General features: G+C 37.8%; 1 protein-coding gene across 1 annotated transcript in view; it reads left to right on the forward strand.

Annotated features, from left to right (window-relative positions):
• The window catches only part of AGMO (alkylglycerol monooxygenase), a 384,717-nt gene that overhangs the window by 32,795 nt on the left and 332,656 nt on the right, over positions 1–19,266 (forward strand). The gene's annotated exons all lie outside the window — the stretch shown is intronic.

The raw sequence follows: 19,266 nt of genomic DNA on the forward strand, positions 1-19,266 counted from the left end.
TAAAGGAACTTCTCTAGGCAGGAAACACAAGAGAAGGAAAAGACCCACTAAACCAAACCCAAAACAATTAAGAAAATGGTAATAGGAACATACATATCAATAATAACCTTGAATGTAAATGGATTAAATGCCCCAATCAAAAGACACAGACTGGCTGAATGGATACAAAAACAAGACCCATAGATATGCTGTCTACAAGGGACCCACTTCAGGCCTAGGGACACATACAGATTGAAAGTGAAGAGATGGAAAAAAGATATTCCATGCAAATGGAAATCAAAAGGAAGCTGGAGTAGTGATATTCATATCAGATGAAATAGACTTTAAAATAATGCTGTTACAAGAGATAAGGAAGAACACTACATAATGATCAAGGGATCAATCCAAGAAGAAGATATAACAATTATAAATGTTTATGCACCCAACATAGAAGCACCTCAATACATAAGGCAAATGCTAACAACCATGACAGGGGAAATCAACAGTAACACAATAATAGTAGGGGACTTTAACACCCCACTTACACCAATGGACAGATAATTCAAACAGAAGATAAATAAGGAAACAGAAGCTTTAAATGACACAATAGACCAGATAGATTTAATTGATATTTATAGAACATTCCACCCAAAAGTGGCGGAATACACTTTCTTCTCAAGTGCACACAGAATGTTCTCCAGGATAGATCACATCTTGGGTCACAAATCAAGCCTCGGAAAATTTTAAAAAATTGAAATCATATCAAGCATCTTTTCTGACCACAGCACTATGAGATTGGAAATCAATTACAGGAAAAAAACTGTAAAAAACACAGAAACATGGAGGCTAAACAATACACTACTAAATAACCAAGAGATCACTGAAGAAATCAAAGAAGAAATAAAAAAATACATAGAAAAAATAACAACGAAAACATGACGACCCAAAACCTATGGGATGCAGCAAAAGCAGTTCTAAGAGGGAAGTTTTTAGCAATTCAACCTCACCTCAAAAAACAAGAAAAATCTCAAATAAATAATCTAACACTACACCTAAGCAACTAGAGAAATAAGAACAAAGAAAACCCAAAGTCAGTAGAAGGAAAGAAATCATAAAGATCAGCGCAGAAATAAATGAAATAGAAACGAAGAAAACAATAGCGAAGATCAATAAAACTAAAAGTTAGTTCTTTGAAAAGATAAATAAAATTGATAAACCCTTAGTTAGACTCATCAAGAAAAAAAGGGAGAGGACGCAAATCAATAAAATTAGAAATGAAAAAGGAGCAATCACAACTGACACTGCAGAAATACAAAGGATTATAAGACACTACTATAAACAACTATATGCCAGTAAAATGGAGAACCACGAAGAAATGGACAGATTCTTGGAAAGGTACAATTTTCCAAGACTGAACCAGGAAGAATTAGAAAATACAAGCAGACCTAACACAAGTAATGAAATTGAAACGGTAATTAAAACTCTTCCAACAAACAAAAGTCCAGGATGATGGTGTCACAGGCCAATTTTATCAAACATTTAGAGAAGAACTAACACCGATCCTTCTCAAAATCTCCCATAAAATTGCAGAAGGAGGAACACCCCAAAATTCGTTCTACAAAGCCACCATCACCCTGATACCAAAACCAGAAAAAGATATCACAAAAGAAGAAAATTATTGACCAATATCACTGATGAACATAGATGCAAAAATCATTAACAAAATACTAGCAAACAGGATCCAACAATATATTAAAAGAATCATACACCAGATCAAGTAGGACTTATCCCAGGAATGCGAGGATATTTCAATATACGCAAATCAATCAATGTGATACACCATATTAACAAACTGAAGAATAAAAACCATATGATCATCTCAACAGATGCAGAAAAAGCTTCTGACAAAATTCCACACCGATTTATGATAAAAATTTTCCAGAAAATGGGCATAGAGGGAAGCTACCTCAACATAATAAAGGCCGTACATGACAAACCCACAGCAAACATCATACTCAGTGGTGAAAAAGTGAAAGCATTTCCACTAAGATCAGGAACAAGACAAGGATGTCCACTCTTGCCGCTCTTATACAACATAGTTTTGGAAGTCTTAGCCATGGCAATCAGAGAAGAAATAGAAACAGAAGGAATACAAATTGGAAAAGAAGAAGTAAAACTGTCACTGTTTGCAGATGACATGATACTATACATAGAAAATCCTAAAGATGCCACCAGAAAATTACTAGAACTAATCAATGAATTTGGTAAGGTTGCAGGATACAAAGTTAACGCACAGAAATTTCTGGCATTCTTATACACTAACAATGAAAAGTCAGAAAGAGAAATTAAGAAAACAATCCCATTTACCATTGCAGCAAAAAGAATAAAATACCTAGGAATAAACCTACCTAAGGAGGCGAAAGACTTGTACTCAGAAAACTATAAAACACTGATGAAAGAAATCAAAGGTGACATAAACAGATGGAGAAATATATCATGTTCTTCGATTGGAAGAATTAATATTGTGAAAATGACTATACTACCCAAAGTAATCTACAGATTCAGTGCAATCCCTATCAAACTTCCAATGCCATTCTTCAAAGAATTAGAACAAAAAAATTTTACAATTTGTATGGAGACACAAGACTCTGAATAGCCAAAGCAATCTTGAGAAAGAAAAATGGAGCTGGAGGAATCAGGCTCCCTGACTTCAAACTATACTACAAAGCTACAGTAATCAAGACAGTACGGTACTGGCACAAAAATAGAAATATGGATCAATGGAACAGGATAGAAAGCCCAGAGATATATCCACGCATATATGGTCACCTAATTTATGACAAAGGAGGCAAGAACATACAATGGAGAAAAGACAGCCTTTTCAATAAATGGTGTTAGGAAAACTGGACAGCTACATGTAAAAGAATGAAATTAGAACACTCCCTAACACCATACACAAAAATAAACTCCAAATGAATTAAAGACCTAAATGTAAGACCAGACACTATGAAACTCTCAGAGGAAAACATGGGAAAAAAACTCTTTGACATGAACCACTGCAAGATCTTTTTTGACCGTCCTCCTAGAGTAATGAAAATAAAACCAAAAATAAACAAATGGGACTTAATTAAACATAACAGCTTTTGCACAGCAAAGGAAACCATAAACAAGATGAAAAGACAACCCTCCGAATGGAAGAAAATGTTTGCAAATGAAATAACGGACAAAGGATTAATCTCCAAAATATACAAACAGCTCATGGAGCTCAATATCAAAAAAACAAACAACCCAATTTAAAAATGGGTGGAAGACCTAAATAGACATTTCACCAAAGAAGACATACAGATGGCCAAGAGGCACCTGAAAAGATGCTCAACATCACTAATTATTAGAGAAATGCAAATCAACACTACAATGAGGTATCAGCTCACACCGGTCAGAATGGCCATTATCAAAAAATCTAGAAATAATAAATGCTGGAGAGGGTGTGGTGAAAAGGGAACCCTCTTGCACTGTTGGTCAGAGTGTAAGTTGATATAACCACTATGGAGAACAGTATGGAGGTTCCTTAAAAAACTAAAAATAGAACTACCATATGACCCAGCAATCCCACTACTGGGCATATACCCTGAGAAAACCACAATTCAAAAAGAGACATGTACCACAATGTTCATCGCAGCACTATTTACAATAGCCAGGACGTGGAAGCAACCTAAGTGTCCATCGACAGATGAATGGATAAAGAAGATGTGACACATATATACAATGGAATACTACTCAGCCATAAAAAAATCGAAATTGAGTTATTTGTAGTGAGGTGGATGGACCTAGAGTCTGTGATACAGAGTAAAGTAAGAAAGAGAAAAACAAATAACATATGCTAATGCATATATATGGAATCTAAAAAAAAATGGTACTGATGAACCTAGTGGCAGGGCAGGAATAAAGATGCAGACATAGAGAATGGACTTGAGGACACGGGGGGAAAGGGAGGGGAAGCTGTGGCGAAGTGAGAGAGTGGCATGGACATATATACACTACCCAATGTAAAATAGATAGTTAGTGGGAAGGAGCAGCATAGCACAGAGCAGTCAGCTCGGTGCTTTGCACCGACCTAGAGGGGTGGGATAGGGAGAGTGGGAGGGAGGCTCAAGAGGGAGGGGATATGGGGATGCATGTATGCATATTGCAGATTCACCTTGTTGTACAAGAGAAACTAACACAGCATTGTGAAGCAATTATACTCCAGTAAAGATGTATTAAAAAAAAAACAAAACTGAATTATCCCGGTAGACCCAGTGTAATCACAAGAGTCCATAAACTAGAAAGAGGAGGACAGAATAGGGCAATATGAGAAACATTTAACCCCCTGTCATTTAAAGATGGAGGAAGGAGGAATGACTTTCAAAGTCCATGCTGGTAATGATATGCTACTGTAGGTTCTGCATAGCAAGAAAGAGTTATGATCACCTTGGTCTCCAAGGCCATAAGATATATGTGAGAGTTTGACCAAGATGGTGGAGTAAAAGGACGTGCTTTCACTCCCTCTTGTGAGAAGACCAGAAGCACAACTAACTGCTGAACTATCATCGACAGGAAGACACTGGAACTCACCAAAAAAGATACCCCACATCCAAAGACAAAGGAGAAGCTACAGTGAGACAGTACAAGGGGCGCAATCACAATAAAATCAAATCCCATAACTGCTGGGTGGGTGAGTCACAAACTGGAGAACACTTATACCACAGAAGTCCACCCACTGGAGTGAAGGTTCTGAGCCCCATGTCAGGCTTCCCAGCCTTGGGGTCTGGCAACGGGAGGAGGAATTCCTAGAGAATCAGACTTTGAAGGTTAGCGGGATTTGATTGCAGGACTCTTGACAGGACTGCGGGAAACAGAGACTCCACTCTTGGAGGGCACACACAAAGTAGTGTACACATCAGGACCCAGGGGAAGGAGCAGTGTCCCCATAGGAGACTGAATCAGACCTACCTGCTAGTGTTGGAGGGTCTCCTGCAGAGGCGGGGGGTCACTGTGGCTCACCGTGAGGACAGGGACACTGGCAGCAGAAGTTCTGGGAAGTACTCCTTGACGTGAGTCCTCCCACAGTCCGCCATTAGCCCCACCAAAGAGCCCAGGTAGGCTCCAGTGTTGGGTTGCCTCACGCCAAACAACCAACAGGGAGGGAGCCCAGCCCCACCTATCAGCAGTCAAGTGGATTAAAGTTTTACTGAGCTCTGCCCACCAGATCAACACCCAGCTCTATCCACCTCCAGTCCCTCCCATCAGGAAATTTGCAGAAGCCTCTTAGATAGCCTCATCTACCAGAAGGCAGACAGCAGAAGCAAGAAGAACTACAATCCTGCAGCTGTGGAACAAAAACCACATTCACAGAAAGATAGACAAGATGAAAAGGCAGAGGGCTATGTACCAGATGAAAGAACAAGATAAAACCCCAGAAAAACAACTAAATGAAGTGGAGATAGGCAACCTTCCAGAAAAAGAATTCAGAATAATGATAATGAAGATAATCCAGGACCTCGGAAAAAGAATGGAAGCACAGATCAAGAAGATGCAAGAAATGTTTAACAAAGACCTAGAAGAATTAAAGAACAAACAAACAGAGATGAACAAGACAATAACTGAAATGAAAACTACACTAGAAGGAATCAATAGCAGAATAACTGAGGCAGAAGAACGGATAAGTGACCTGGAAGACAGAATGGTGGAATTCACTGCTGCAGAACAGAATAAAGAAAAAAGAATGAAAAGAAATGAAGACAGCCTAAGAGACCTCTGCAACAACATGAAACGCAACAACATTCGCATTATAGGGGTCCCAGAAGGAGAAGACGAGAGAAAGGACCTGAGAAAATATTTGAAGAGATTATAGTCGAAAACTTCCTTAATATGGGAAAAGAAATAGCCACCCAATTCCAGGAACCACAGAGAGTCCCATACAGGATAAACCCAAGGAGAAACAGGCCGAGACACTTAGTAATCAAATTGGCAAAAATTAAAGACAAAGAAAAATTATTGAAAGCAGCAAAGGAAAAACGAAAAATAACATACAAGGGAACTCTCATAAGGTTAACAACTGATTTCTCAGCAGAAACTCTACAAGCCAGAAGGGAGTGGCATGATATACTTAAAGTGATGAAAGGGAAGAGCCTACAACTAAGATTACTCTACCTGGCAAGGATCTCATTCAGATTCAATGGAGAAATCAAAAGCTTTACAGACAAGCCAAAGCTAAGAGAATTCAGCACCACCAAACCAGCTCTACAACAAATGCTAAAGGAACTTCTCTAAGTGGGAAACACAAGAGAAGAAAAGGACCTACAAAAACAAACCCAAAACAATTAAGAAAATGGTTATAGGAACATACATATCGATAATTACCTTAAACGTGAATGGATTAAATGCTCCAACCAAAAGACACAGGCTTGCTGAATAGATACAAAAACAAGACCCATCTATATGCTGTCTACAAGAGACCCACTTCAGACCTAGGGACACATACAGACTGAAAGTGAGGGGGTGGAAAAAGATATTCCATGCACATGGAAATCAAAAGAAAGCTGGAATAACAATACTCCTATCAGATAAAACAGACTTTAAAATAAAAACTGTTACAAGAGACAAGGAAGGAAGTTACATAATGATCAAGGGATCAATCCAAGGAGAAGATATAACAATTATAAATATATATGTACCCAACATAGGAGCACCTCAATACCCAAGGCAACTGCTAACAGCTATAAAAGAGGAAATTGGCAGTAACACAATAGTGGGGGACTTTAACACCTCACTTACACCAATGGACAGATCATCCAAAATGAAAATAAATAAAGAAACAGAAGCTTTCAATGACACAATAGACCAGACAGATTTAATTGATATTTATAGGACATTCCATCCAAAAACAGCAGATTACACTTTCTTCTCAAGTGCGCATGGAACATTCTCCAGGATAGATCACATCTTGGGTCACAAATCAAGCCTCAGTAAATTTAAGAAAATTGAAATCATATCAAGCATCTTTTCTGACCACAACACTATGAGATTAGAAATTAATTACAGGGAAAAAAACGTAAAAAATACAAACACTTGGAGGCTAAACAATACGTTACTGAATAACCAAGAGATCACTGAAGAAATCAAAGAGGAAATCAAAAAATACCTAGAGACAAATGACAATGAAAACACGATGATCCAAAACCTATGGGATGCAGCAAAAGCAGTTCTAAGAGGAAAGTTTATAGCTATACAAGCCTACCTCAAGAAACAAGGAACATCTCAAATAAACTATCTAACCTTACACCTAAAGAAGCTAGAGCAAGAAGAACAAACAAAATCCAAAGTTAGCAGAGGAAAGAAATCATAAAGATGAGAGCAGAAATAAATAAAATAGAAACAAAGAAAACAATAGCAGAAATCAATAAAACTAAAAGCTTGTTCTTTGAGAAGATAAACAAAATTGATAAACCATTAGCCAGACTCATCAAGAAAAAGAGGGAGAAGACTCAAATCAATAAAAGTAGAAATGAAAAAGGAGAAGTTACAACAGACACTGCAGAAATACAAAGCATCGTAAGAGACTAACACAAGCAAATCTATGCCAATAAAATGGACAACCTGGAAGAAATGGACAAATTCTTAGAAAGGTATAACCTTCCAAGATTGAACCAGGAAGAAATAGAAAATATGAACAGACCAATCATAAGTAATGAAATTGAAACCGTGATTAAAAATCTTCCAACAAACAGAAGTCCAGGACCAGATGGCTTCACAGGTGAATTCTGTCAAACATTTAGAGAAGAGCTAACACCCATCCTTCTCAAACTCTTCCAAAAAATTGAGGAGGAATGAACACTCCCAAACTCATTCTATGAGGCCACCATCACCCTGATACCAAAACTAGACAAAGATACTACAAAAAAAGAAAATTATAGACCAATATCACTGATGAATATAGATGCAAAAATCCTCAACCAGATACTAGCAAACAGAATCCAACAACACATTTAAAGGATCATAGGGCTTCCCTGGTGGCGCAGTGGTTGAGAGTCTGCTTGCCAATGCAGGGGATGCGGGTTCGAGCCCTGGTCTGGGAAGATCCCACATGCTGCGGAGCAACTAGGCCCGGGAGCCACAACTACTGAGCCTGCGCATCTGGATCCTGTGCTCCACAACAACAGAGGCCGCGATAATGAGAGACCCGCACACCGCGATGAAGAGTGGCCCCCGCTTGCCGCAACTAGAGAAAGCCCTTGCACAGAAACGAAGACCCAACACAGCTATAAATAAATAAATAAATAAATAAATAAATAAATAAATAAATAAATAAATAAATAATAAAAATAAAGGAATTCCTTTAAAAAAAAAGTATCATAGACCATGATAAAGTGGGATTTACCCCAGGGATGCAAGGATTCTTCAATATACGCAAATCAATCAATGTGACACACCATATTAACAAATTGAAGAATAAAAACCATATGATCATCTCAATAGATGCAGAAAAAGCTTCTGACAAAATTCAACACCCGTTTATGATAAAAACTCTCCAGAAAGTGGGCATAGAGGGAACCTACCTCAACATAATAAAAGCCATATATGACAAACCCACAGCAAACATCATTCTCAAACTGAAAGCATTTCCTCTAAGATCAAGAACAAGACAAGGATGTCCACTCTCACCACTATTATTCGACATAGTTTTGGAAGTCCTAACCATGACCATCAGAGAAGAAAAAGAAATAAAAGGAATACAACTTGGAAAAGAAGAAGTAAAAGTGTCACTGTTTGCAGATGACATGATACTATACATAAAGAATCCTAAAGGTGCCACCAGAGAACTACTAGAGCTAATCAATGAATTTCGTAAAGTCACAGGATACAAAATTAATACAAAGAAATCTCTTGCATTCCTATACACTAATGATAAAAAATCTGAAAGAGAAATTAAGGAAACACTCCCATTTACCATTGCAACAAAAAGAATAAAATACCTAGGAATAAACCTACCTAAGGAGACAAAAGACCTGTATGCAGAAAACTATAAGACACTGATGAAAGAAATTAAAGCTGATACCAACAGATGGAGAGATATACCATGTTCTTGGATTGGAAGAATCAACATTGTGAAAATGAGTATACTACCCAAAGCAATCTACAGATTCAATGCAATCCCTATCAAATTACCAATGGCATTTTTTACGGAACTAGAACAAATCATCTTAAAATTTGTATGGAGACACAAAAGACCCCGAATAGCCAAAGGAGTCTTGAGGGAAAAAAACGGAGCCGGAGGAAACAGACTCCCTGACTCAGACTATACTACAAAGCTACAGTAATCAAGACAATATGATACTGGCACAAAAACAGAAACATAGATCAATGGAACAAGATTGAAAGCCCAGAGATAAACCCACGCACCTATGGTCAACTAATCTATGACAAAGGAGGCAAAGATATACAATGGAGAAAAGACAGTCTCTTCAATAAGTGGTGCTGGGAAAACTGGACACCTACATGTAAAAGAATGAAATCAGAACACTCCCTAACACCATACACAAAAATAAACTCAAAATGGATTAGAGACCTAAATGTAAGACCTGGCACTATAAAACTCTTAGAGAAAAACATAGGCAGAACACTCTATGACATAAATCTCAGCAAGATCTTTTTTGATCCACCTCCTAGAGTAATGGAAATAAAAACAAAAATAAACAAATGGGACCTAATGAAACTTCAAAGCTTTTGCACAGCAAAGGAAACCATAAACAAGACCAAAAGACAACCCTCAGAATGAGAGAAAATATTTGCAAACTAATCAACGGACAAAGGATTAATCTCCAAAATATATAAACAGCTTATGCAGCTCAATATTAGAAAAACAACAACCCAATCCAAAAATGGGCAGAAGACCTAAATAGACATTTCTCCAAAGAAGACATACAGATGGCCAAGAGGCACATGAAAAGCTGCTCAACATCACTAATTATTAGAGAAATACAAATCAAAACTACAATGAGGTATCACCTCACACCAGTTAGAATGGGTATCATCAGAAAATCTACAAACAACAAATGCTGGAGAGGGTGTGGAGTAAAGGGAACCCTCTTGCACTGTTGGTGGGAATGTAAATTGATACAGCCACTATGGAGAACAGTATGGAGGTTCCTTAGAAAACTAAAAATAGAATTACCATATGATCCAGCAGTCCCACTGCTGGGCATATACCCAGAGAAAACCATAATTCAAAAAGACACATGCACCCCAGTGTTCACTGCAGCACTATGTACAATAGCCAGGTCATGGAAGCAACCTAAATGCCCAACGACAGACGAATGGATGAAGAAGTTGTGGTACATATATACAATGGAATATTACTCATCCATAAAAAGGAACAAAATTGGGTCATTTATTGAGACGTGGATGGATCTAGAGACTGTCATACAGAGCGAAGTAAGTCAGAAAGAGAAAAACAGATATCGTATATTAACGCATATATGGAACCTAGAAAAATGGTACAGATGAACCTGTTTGCAGGGCAGAAATTGAGACACAGTTGTAGAGAACAAACGTATGGACACCAAGGGGGGAAAGTGGCGGGGGGGGTGGGGGTGGTGGTGTGATGAATTGGGTGATTGAGATTGACATGTATACACTGATGTGTATAAAATTGATGACTAATAAGAACCTGCTGTATAAAAAAAAATTTAATAAAATTCAAAAATTAAAAAAAAAAACTACACTGGACATTCTAGCAGCTGAAAATGAGACTGTTAATATTCGAAAAAAAAAAAAAGATATGCTTACTAATATTTAACATAGGAACATGATATAGCCTTTCAGTTACTTCTATAATGAGATTATTCATAATAATGTGCAAATTATAATATTTTTTGTTTTCTCTATTTGAACTATAAAAATTTTGTCATGCAAATAAATATACTAGACATGATTTTCAAATTAAAAATGAGTATTTTTTATGCATATGAACATGGTTGAAAAATCTATATATGGAAATCATTCTTACATTTGGCTTGTAGGTATTCTATTCTTGTCAGTACTTTTTCCTTTCTATTCATAACTAATTCTCCTATTTTGAGCTTTGGACTTCAGATTTATATATCCAGTTGCTACAGCCGTCTCCACTTAGATGTCTGTAGCCATCTCATACCATGTTTAAAGCCAAATCCCCCAGTTTGTCCATTGTAGTTAATAACCACTCCATTCTTTCATCTACTTAAACCAAATTTTTGAAACCATGCCTGTTCCCTTATCCAGTCTGTTAGTAAACCTTGTCAGCTTTTTTTAAAAATTAATTAATTTATTTTTATTTTTGGCTGCATTGGGTCTTTGTTGGAGCACATGGGTTTTCTCTAGTTGTGGAGAGTGGGGTCTATTCTTCGTTGCAGTGCGCGGGCTTCTCATTGTGGTGGCTTCTATTGTTGCAGAGCATGGGCTCTAAGCACGTGGGCTTCAGTAGTTGTGGCATGCGGGCTCAGTAGTTGTGGCTCGTGGGCTCTAGAGAGCAGGCTCAGTAGTTGTGGCACATGGGCTTAGTTGCTCCGCGGCATGTGAGATCTTCCCGGACCAGGGCTTGAACCCGTGTCCCCTGTGCTGGCAGGCGGATTCTTAACCAGTGTGCCACCAGGGAAGTCCTTGTCAGCTTTATAATCAAAATGTATCCAGAATCTTTCCACTTCTCACTACTTCCACTGAAACCTTCCTAGTGTAAGTCGCCCGCGTGTAGTTCCTGGACTATATCAATCACTTCTGAACACTCCCTTGCTTTCATTCTCCTCCTCTAAAGCCTATTCCTCACATAGAAACCAGACTGATGTCAGATTATGTGATTCTTCTGATCAAAACCCTCCAATGCCTTTTTGTCTATATTGGTTAGGCCACCATTAGCCTCAGATAATAACAAATGAAACACGAAACACATTATAATTATAAATTTTGCTTACAGAATGTTCTGATTGATGGCTAGCTCTCCTCCAAGTAGCGACTCAAAGACCAAGACATCTTCCATTTTGAGACTTTGTCATTCATCGTGTGACTTCCAAATTTTAAAAAGGTGGACCTAAAATTATGCATAGTGTGAACTCATTTATGTAAAATAATGTCCCTGAAAAAACCTTAAACATAAGATGTATTGATATGTTAAAATGTTAATGAGTCTCTAATTTGATTAGTGGGATTATGATGGTTTACTTTTTTTCTTAAGCATGTTCTGCATTTTTCTATATTTCTACAGTGAACTTATATTGCTTTTATTTTAGAAAAATAAACTTTTAAAGAGGGTGATATAAGAGCATGTTTCCAGTCTAATTCCAGAAATTCACTCAAATGACTAAAAAGAAGGATATATGAAGAGGTGTTATCGACTGAATTATGACTCCTCAAAATTCATATATTGAAGTCTTTCCTCCCAATATGACTGTATTTGGATATAGGGCCTTTACAGCAGTAACTAAGGTTAAATGATGTCTTATGGGTGGAGCCCTAATCCGATAGGACTGGTGGTCTTATAAGAATAAGAGAAACAACAAGTATGTGTGTACACAAAGGAAAGGCCATATGAGGACATGGTGAAAAGACATCCATCTACAAGCCAAGGAGAGAGGCATCAGAAGAAACCAAACCTGCCAACACATTGATCTTGGACTTCCAGCCTCCAGAACTGTGAGAAAATAAATTTATGTTGATTAAGCCACTAAATCTATGACATTGTGTTAAGGCAGCTTTAGCAAATTAATATAGGAGAGAAAGGACTTCATCAGTTCTAGAGTAAATGGCAAACTAAATATCCCCTTATTCAGAGGGATAAAATTGTGGTAGCACCAAGAAAAAAATGAGGGTCTCCTTTCTTGCATCCACATTGAAGTTCTACTTAATGTGTGATTTTTAACACTTAATAGAAAGATGACTACACAATAAGCTACTTCTCCAACCCAGTTTTGCAAAAGCAGAGTTTGATCCCTCCGTTGTGGTGGATGCACCCTGTAATCTGCATGTGGTCAGGACTGGTGGTGAGAACTACGGCTAAGATTGACTCAGTCTAATTGGAGTCATTTTGGCCTTTGGTGCCAAAGACAGCAGAGGAGGATGGGATCATCTAGGGTGGAGGGGAGTATAGAATTTCTCACAAAAGAGAGAACCCAAATGCTGAGAACCTTTTCCATAGACAAATTCTTATTTTTCCCAGGTGTCAAATTGTCCAAAATCAAAAGACAAGGTTTCTGACTGGAAGCCCTTCATGATGGGCCATGGACACTCCAGCCTCAATAAAGAGAAATTACAGGAAAAATACCTTAAATGGTCTTTTTGTATGACAAGTAATATAGGTCAAGAAGAGAGTCAAGATGAGGAAAGCTGGCCACCACTACAGCAGTTCCCACTGGCTGAAAAAACAGGCAGAGACTGGTGGAGACTTGTCGTATTCAGAGGTCCTCCTCGCCCCCCTCCGGGTTGAATTAATAAGATAAACCTAATCTCCAAAATGCCACATAGGCCTGAAGATATAGTACCAGGGAATAATCATCCACATGTGTTTTCTTGGGGAAAAAAAGCACAAAAAGACCTGTACCCATTCAAAGATAAACAAATTGGGGATGAGGCCACAGAAAGAGATTGCCAAAAGTAGATGAAGGGCATCCTTTTGAGTATCCTGAGTATTACCATCCCCAGGTAATTAAGAAGAATTTTAGGCAGGCACTGTTTTATGCACATGAAGAAGTTAAATAGGAAATAAATCTGAAGAAAAAAGAGATTATATGGTAAGAAATAGATGTAATAGAAATACTAAGAGAGTTAAGGAAAGGATTTAAGAAAACAAATAATGTTACTGTAGAATTTAAAGTAGAACCAGAAGGAAAAAAGAAACAGTGAAGAAAAATACACCTAAAGCCTAACCTTGAGCAAATCAGAGAGCAATAGAAAATAAAAGATGAAAGTGGTCAGAGACAATATATGTATGTGAAAGACAAATGTGATCTGCTAAACGGATAAATCACATTTGTGAATAAGTATAAAAAAAATGGAATAGAAATAATAGCCAAAAATACAATTACAGAAAATTTCCTTAAAGGAAAGGAAGATTAGAATCTGAGGTTTAAGGAGGTTTACCTCTTTAACATATTCCTATCAAAGAAACAACACACCAAAATGATTTAATTTCAAGGGCATAAAAGTATTCTATGAACATTCAAGAGGCAGAAATGGCTAACCTAGGGAAAAAAAAAAGTCAAGTTGAACTCAGACTTCATATTAATCTGAAATGTTAAATACTAAAAGAAAATGCAGAGCTCTACATAGAAACTCTCCCCCTCCCCTTCTCTTACAATGAACACCTCTTAGAAAATTGTTTTTACGTGATTTATAATTTCATGAACGTTGAAACTGTGTCACGTGCATAAGAGGCTATGATGAGGAAGACTTTTTATAATTACTAAAGAGTGTTATGTTTAGTGTTAGTTATAAGGTATTGCTTCTCGTATCCAAGTTCACACTTCGTTGCCTGATCTGCAAAAATGGATCTGAGCCCTTAAATATTGGTCGTGTCTAGCTGACATAACATTAGCCTTTGCCAGGAGTGGGCCCTGCACAGTCATTGTTGAAGGAAAAGGTTTTCCTCTCTGGTTTCTTGTGCTCACTTGGCAGTACCACACAACACCGTGCAGCATCGGGATTCTCCAGTGCCCAGTTCCTGCAGTGCTTGGAAGCCAGCCCCTCTACCCCCTCAGGTGGTTTTGTAGGGAAGTGCCTTGGTGAGATACCCCTGGTAAAGAGCTTTCTTAGTCATCCTGGAGGGCAGATTTGTTGGTTTGAATCCTTGGAAACTTCCCAGGTGAAATCTGAAACTGTCCCCCATACACGGAGGGCAAGGGGAGACCAAAGAAAGAGGCCACTCCAGATTGGGAGGTGGCAGGTTTAACAGGCAAGAAAACTTGCATACAAGGCTTGTCTGCAGCAGCCACAGAACAAGTAGATCTCTGCACCCATCTGCCAGAATCTTAAAAGTTTATATGAGGTCTTGACTGGTTCAGTCACTAGTCAGTCCAGATGTTTCAACAACACATTGTTCTCTCAAGACTGTGTCCTTGAAAATGGCTCCAGCTGTGGGAAGGGTGGGCAGAAGGTATATGTATTCCAAGGACAGGGGAGGAGGTGAGGGGCCTCCGAGTGCCTCCAGTTGGGTCAAAGCTAGTGGGTCACCCAGCAGTCTTGTCCTCCTCCAATACAATTTCTGGCAAGTTCCTTAGTCCAGCCCTAGAGGTACTGCCTGCCCCTTTCATCTGCTATTTCTACGCTCTTTCTAGTTCCCTTAAATTTTATTGGTCACTCTGTCATTATTCCAATTCCCAATTATAGCTGACAATTCTTTATAATTTCCCTGTTTAAATTACTGTGATTTCTCTTTGTTATCAATATCACTAGAGGTTCCTAATATCAATAGGAATGGACAGTTATCAATGTCACTAGAGGTTCCCAATCAGTTTTTTAAATGATTTTTCTTTACAAAAGGTTTCTGATGGCTTTTTGTGCTGAGTTATTTGCAAATGTGGGCACTAAGAGTAGCAGGTTTTCATGTCTTGCATTCTCATGAGATGCTTGTTACTCGTATCAGGCTCTTCCCAAGCATTTCCACTTTAACTGGATTAAAGAAGGGACTGCCAGCAAGGCCCCATTGACTAGGAAGTTCTGACTGAGATATTTGGGCAGAAAGCCACTTGGAACTATCTTGGGCTTCCTCTTTCTAGTTCAGGTAAAGGCTTATCCTCTGTTCTACATACCTTGGCTTCACCTGACAGATTTCCAGTGAAAGTGTTTGTCTCTGTTGAATTTTTTTTGTGGGGGGACAAATTTTTGACTTAGAGATTTATATTTACCTAAGTTACTCCTCACATATATAGGTAAGAAAATATTATAACATGCAATCATATATGTGAACTTCTGGAAAAAAGAAAGAAAACTTTGCAATTTAAGCCAGTACAAAAATAAAGAATGGAGAAAATAAGGAATACAAAGATTGGTAGTGAGAATTAGCATCATTTAAATACAGAGTTAAGTTTAAATGATTGTAGTATATAGATTCATTTGTTCCAGAGAAGTTTACTGAATGCCTGTGCTGTCAGTGCTTCCAAATCAATCATGAATTTAGTGACGTTCCAGTAAAATACCAATAGAATTCCTTCAAGTTTAGTCTTAATAGATTCATGAGAGCAAATGTGAAAAAAAAAGTTTACAATTTCTGAAAAACAATATTCATAAATGAGCAATTGTTCTACAAGTTACCAGAACTTATTACGATAATACAGTAATTAAGACAGCATGGTACCAGCACAAGAATAGACACATACATCAGTGGACCTGAGTGGAGAGCCTGGAAACAGTCCAGTTAAGTAGAAGAATAGTATGAAAAGTATTGACTCTAACTAATGTTATGGGAAGAACTGTGATCCATCAAAGGGAGTTAGGGAGGATATAACATGAAATAATGACTTCATAACATTTACAAAACTAAATTCCAGTTGATGAAAGGAATGATGCCTAAAAATCCTAGAAGAAAGCATTCTAGAAGAAAATATAAAACATCTTTTTTACAGAATTCTGGTGAAAAAAACATTTATAAGCAAGACCCAATGTCAGAAGTAATAAAATAAAAGATAATAGCACACACACAGTTACAATCGCTGTATGACAACATATTTATAGCAAAGTTAAAATAAAAAATGAGAGAACATTTACCACATAGATGAGAGAAATATATACATATATAGAATAGAAATAGCCCATAAATCAATACAAAAAGACAATATAATAAAATCATGTGCAACATGTATTAAAAAGTAAATCACACACAAAGAAAAACAAATGGCTAATAAATGTATTGAAAAGATTTTCAAAGTCACTGGGGAAATGCAAATTAAAGCAAGATGTCGTTTTTCACCAATCAATTGGCTAAAAACTGTAAAAGATTGATAGTAGCCAGCGTTAGCAAGAGGGAAATGCAATTTTGGAGGTGAAGTTGGCATGGCTATCAAAATATAAATTTTATAAAGCCTTCAACAACGTAATTCCACTAGAAATCTAATTCGAAAATGTGCACAAGTGTACAAGATATTTACACTGTGATGTTCGTTGCTGCATTAAACTTATTAGCCCAACTGCAAGACTACATTTAATTGCACAACAATGGAGAAACAGTTAAGTAAGTTATGATGGTGTGCTGGCCCTTGGTTGACTTTGTCTTTAGATCCAGTCCTCCCCTTCTCCTTCCCTGCTGTGTTCTCCAGGGGCTGCCCCCTGCAGACTTCCTTTCCTAGGATCCTCCCTCACCTGGCTTTGGACTCCTTTAGGCCAAGGGCAAGTACTGCTGGGAGATTGGTTGGCAGGAAGTACTTTTTTCCTGCCCTCTCTGCTCTTCCTTGACAAGCCCATCATGGTTCTAACTTTCCCTGGGTGACCACAGCCCCCAAGCTCTACTCACATAACCTCTTTTTCCATCTATAGTTTAAGGATGCTAGTGGCTTCCTATTGATATTAACCTTTAGATTGCCTCTTTATTCGCACTTCGCTCTTTACTTCTTTCATCATCTCTGTAATTAATTCTTTGCATTAAAGTTCTCTACTTTAAATACTTTAAATAATTTTGTTTGCCTGCTTGGAATACGCACACAGCAGTGCAGCCAGTAAAAAAAGAAAAATGTTGTATCACCATATATGGAGTGGAAGAATTTTCCTGATAAGTTGTTGACTTCAAGAAGGAAAGTTGCTATATCTTTATTTAATATGGTCAGTTTAAAAAAATCAATGTGTGTGTGTTTGTGTTAAATGATGATAATAATAATGGTGATAACAATGAACATTTATAGGGAAAAACAGTTATGACAAAATACCCTCCAAGATAAGTTGTTAGTGAGAAGTTGAAGGGAGGCGTGTATGTATTTTTTGAGGGGAAGGTGTGCTCCTACTTTATACTTTATATACCTCTATGTTTGGATTTTTTTCCTCCCATGATGCATAATATTCATACTTGCAAAGAATTTTTAAAGCAGGTAATAAAATTTTGTGTCTAATACAATCACTTTCATTAAATATGTATGTCCATATGTATTCATTTGTAATGGGAATCCCCTGAAAGTACAGTCAGTTCTGCAATATTTTGAAAGTACAAATTTGTTTCAACAGGATTAATATATTACAGAATAATTTGAGTGTGCCATCTATGTTTGTATGTGATTTTGTCAGGGATAAATTCCAGGTGAATGCTAAAGGTAGCACCCAACTAAACAGAAAGGCTTAGGAAGACACAAAATGCACGCATCTGCACGCACCTTAAACATCTACCAGTGTCTCCAGTCTACCTATGTGTTATGAACTATGGTATCCTGACCTCTGGTTTTACAACTTTCTGTATGATTTCAGATAAGCCTCCTCCCATACTCCACAGTAACTCACAATCTGCAACTCTTCCAAGGCCCGCTTCCGCGAACAAAGGTCAGGTCAGGTCTTTTTCAAGATGAAATACCATATTTACTGTAGTATTTATGCATTTCTTCACCATATAACATGTGTCAGCTACAAATTGGCACTTGCCATTGGCACTTGCCATCTACCTCTACAAGGATTAAATCATGTGTTGCTGCAGCTGCTGACTTTCAACACCCCCTGAAAGGAGCTCAGGGTGGAGAGCTGAAATGAGGCAGTCTGTGCTCTGGGAAAAACTGGCAAAACAGGTCTTCAGATAGTTAGATATTTTCAGGAGCCGATTTTATGAGCCCAATTCTTGTATCTCCTCATATCTAGAAAAGCACTAAAATCCTTTATGGCGACATCTGTTCCTCGTGACTAGCAGTAACCATCACGAGACTAGCAGAAACCTTCTACAAAAAATATGTGCTTGATTGCGTGTACACCCCTTCGCCAAAATCACATGTGTACTGACCTTCCCCCCTACCTCTTTGGAGCAGTTTTTCAGAGCTATCTGAAATGCTGCCTCCCGGGCTATAGTCCTCATTTTGCCCCAGATAAAACTTAACTTGCAACTCTCACATTGTGCATTTTTTTTTTTAAGTCGACACATGCATGTGTAAAAGTGTGCCACCATTTTTATTAGGTTCCGATTTTTTTCTCCTTGTGGACCATTAAGACGTTTTTGAGTATTGCACTCTAATCCCATTTTTCTCATTAGCCCCATGGTTTTTACTGCACAAACTTGCATAGTGCAGTGATTTTTAGCAAAAAGTATGTCATATGACAGTGGAA

This window comes from Eschrichtius robustus, chromosome 8, assembly GCF_028021215.1.
Source record: "Eschrichtius robustus isolate mEscRob2 chromosome 8, mEscRob2.pri, whole genome shotgun sequence".
NCBI classification, from domain to species: Eukaryota; Metazoa; Chordata; class Mammalia; order Artiodactyla; family Eschrichtiidae; genus Eschrichtius; species Eschrichtius robustus.